At 44.1% G+C, this 3,670-nt stretch overlaps 1 long non-coding RNA gene across 1 annotated transcript; it reads right to left on the bottom strand.

Annotated features, from left to right (window-relative positions):
• Positions 1-250: 250 nt before the first annotated feature.
• LOC145428529 (uncharacterized) lies at positions 251-2,922 on the bottom strand. Its single transcript, XR_013908817.1, has 2 exons — positions 1,558-2,922; positions 251-1,346 (listed from the first exon to the last, which is right to left on the bottom strand). It is a non-coding gene; the product is annotated as an uncharacterized LOC145428529 (long non-coding RNA).
• Positions 2,923-3,670: the final 748 nt, after the last annotated feature.

The following is a 3,670-nucleotide window of genomic DNA, read 5'->3' on the forward strand; positions in this document are numbered from 1 at the left end:
TATTTCTGTTTACACAAATACTAGAACATATCTTTCCATCACAGCATGGCCAGGAACTACTTTAAAGGGAAACAAAGGGGTGAAAATATCCACAGTGCAGCCTGTGACTTATAAAGATGCAGAGTTTATGTATATCAGATGTGGACCGTGCATTCGGGGGCAAAGAGCTGTTGATTAACAATAGTGTATTTTTGTTAGCATGGGTTAATGTGAGAAGATGTTATACTTGTATTTCCACCTGACAACCAGCTGCGTTCATCTTATTATTTTATTTTCTCTTTTTATATTAAAATGTGAGAGCAGAGTGTAAACGCTGGCGGATCCTGAGAGTGCTCGAGCTCCTGCTGCTGCAGATCTTCCACACAGACAGAGAGATACGAGTCTGTTTAAAGCTTCTTCAGTATCACTTTACACTCCCACACTGATGCATTTCTTCTCCCTGCAGGGACGCCCAGTGGCATTTATCTGGCTGGAAGGAAAACCCACTGAAACTGTGCAGGGCTGACCTCCAAAGTTGGAAGCTTGCCTGTGCATAGCAGCACATGTTATAACATGAAGACCAGGGCTGAACACAAAGCATTTGTAAAGGTCTGCTGAAACAATGCCAGCACCAAAAACTAAATACATAAACACTAAACAGGCCCATCGGGGTTCACGGGCTCCATTTAAAGTTCAGCCAGTGTCTCATTTTTAAATTCACTTGTTTTTAGTTCGTTCAAAGCTGCTTTAAAATGAAAGTGGGAATCCTGCTTCAGTAAAAGAAAATATGAAAACTGTAACAAGTAAATACAAACAAAAAGGCCCACATTAAATACTCCCCTCTCCCCAAATTTAAAATACAGAAACAAAACAAACGACTCATGAGCAGCAAGATCCAAGAAAAAGACTAATCACACTAAATACAAGCTAATGCTCAAATGCAACAAGAAAATCTAAGACGACAACAACAACATTATTATTTATCTATCATTTAGGTTCCAAGTCTGTAAAACTTGCATAATGATCATTGTAAACCTACAATTTTCTGCCATGTTGCTTCCTGCATCAGTGAAAGGGAAAATATTTCAATCGTTTTTTATTCATAATTCATCGCACCTTTACAAAACATGTCAGAAAGAAATCCTTCCACTCCTAACTCTGTTTTAATTCAGCGGATGATGTCCTCAGGATTTGGGTTAGCTGTGCTGTTTTTGCAGACTCCTCGTTCCTCCTCGGTATCTCCCACAGAGCAGAGATAATGCTGATCAGAGATCAGCAGAGTCACTCATGAATCATGCTGACTGGGCTGGGCGGGCGCTTCGTGACTCAGGAGCGCAGTGGCCAAACGCACATACATGACCGCTGGACTAAAACATAAGGAGACACAAATTTTCATCCTAATCGTTCTTCGTTAGGAAACATCTGACAGAGAAACCTTCGAAATGTTTTTAGAAAGTAGAAAAACGACAGTTATCGGGAGAAAATCCCTGAGCAGACTGATTGCATTTATTGCTTTTCTTGGAGAACCAGTGTTGGCTTTTTTGTCTGTTACATTTCTATAGCCTGTAGTTCAAATACCTCTAATATCTCTGACTGAAGTAGGCGGCACTCTTTTGGGTCGTTTCGTGTGAAAGAGCGATCACAGCCCGAAGCTAGAAAGCCAGAAGTCAACAACCACCATCTTGATGCCTGTTGTGTTTGACTGCGGTTTTAGGTTTCATTGAGCCATCTGAAACAAAGAAATCCCAGATAAGTTGAACTCTCTTGCAGACAGAAAATGCAATCAGACTGGAGCTTTGCAGCTTTCTGAAATAATCATTTAAAAGCAAACTCTAATCACTTAGCTGGCTTTGATCTGCTTGACTCGGAGTCAATCTGCTGTCGGAGCAGAACTCGACATCAGTCTGACAAACACTACACCAGCCTGTAAATGAGAGGATGAGTGTTTAAGGTCTTTGAGAAGTCGAGTTTCAGTGATGAGAAGTTTTCTCTGGAATCTTGGAGAAGCTCATTCACACAATTCCTGAATTCATGTGCTTGAAACATGGCCCCATGTTATGTTTGAGACAATGTGGGCCATCCATACATTCTTTTCACTGATCCTGGGAGCCTATCCCAGTTGTCACAGGGCGAGAGGCGGGATACACCCTGAAAAGGTCACGAGTCTATCATAGAGTTTACACGGAGAGACAGACAACCATTCAAACCCACAGTCACATCTGTGGACAACTGACCTAACCCCACTAACTGCATGTTTTTGGACTGTGGGAGGAAGCCGTACCCAGAGAGAACCCACAACCACGGGGAGAACATGCAAACCCCACACAGAAACGCCCGGCCAGATGGACGAGTTGCTGTCAGGTAAGAGTGGTTATCACGGCATCGCCTTACAATGTGAACCATGTCAAATAAAAGCTACTGCTAAAGAAGATTCAAAACACCAATAAATAAATAAATAAAAACAGTTAAATGTAAATAACATAGCTACGGTGGCCCGAAGGTTCAAAACATCAGCATTTAAAAGGGACAGAAAAATGAAAAAACACAACAGCAAAAGATAATTCTCTTTAAATGAAACAGCAGAGATCATTTCAGCCTGCACATTTTCAAAAACAGGCTATAGCACAAATATGACACAAATACCAAACAGCATAAAACATACAGATAAAAATGGACATTAAACAAATAAAAGTAGAAACATAAGAAAAGCCTCGTGTCGTCTTTTCTGAGCTGTCAGGTCTTGCACCTCAAAACACATAAAGATGTGAATTTGGGGAAAAACTTTCTTAATATGTTTCTAATAAAAATCTGTGACTGCAGAGAAAAGCTGCTGATCACAGAGGGAAAACACTGCTTCTAAAATGACTGAAGATCCCATTTAAAGCAGCGTTCTGGAAGTTGCTGACCTCTGACCTCGTAGTTCTCAGTAACGCTGCTGTTCTGTTTCGGTATTTCTTCCCAGGACGGTGACGTCCCCGACCGTCCGGCCCTGCAACACTGTCAGGTTGAGATACGATCTGAGCGAGGAGACAAAAGATCTCGACAGCTGATGGCGATGCATTCCTGACGCCTGAAGGAGGTTCACGGATAATAAAAACAAAGTCCTGCTGAGTGAACAGATCCGGCTTCACCTTCAGCACCATTTAAAAAGCAACTGATTACGTCACACATGAGGAACTCTTCTTCATACACGTCATTTTATCCAAGTCAGTGAATCACACAGGGGGACAGGGAGACGCAGGGAGACACACAGAGACACAGGGAGACGCAGGGAGACACACGGAGACACAGGAAGACGCAGGGAGACACACAGAGACACAGGGAGACACAGGGAGACGCAGGGAGACACAGGGAGACGCACAGAGACACAGGGAGAAACACGGACACACAGGGAGACGCAGGGAGACACACAGAGACACAGGGAGACGCAGGGAGACACACGGAGACACAGGGAGACGCAGGGAGACACAGGGAGACGCACAGAGACACAGGGAGACACACGGAGACACAGGGAGACGCAGGGAGACACAGGGAGACGCACAGAGACACAGGGAGAAACACGGACACACAGGGAGACGCAGGGAGACACACAGAGACACAGGGAGACGCAGGGAGACACACGGAGACACAGGGAGACGCAGGGAGACACAGGGAGACGCACAGAGACACAGGGAGACACACGGAGACACAG

This window comes from Astatotilapia calliptera, chromosome 1, assembly GCF_964374335.1.
Source record: "Astatotilapia calliptera chromosome 1, fAstCal68.1, whole genome shotgun sequence".
NCBI lineage: Eukaryota > Metazoa > Chordata > Actinopteri > Cichliformes > Cichlidae > Astatotilapia > Astatotilapia calliptera.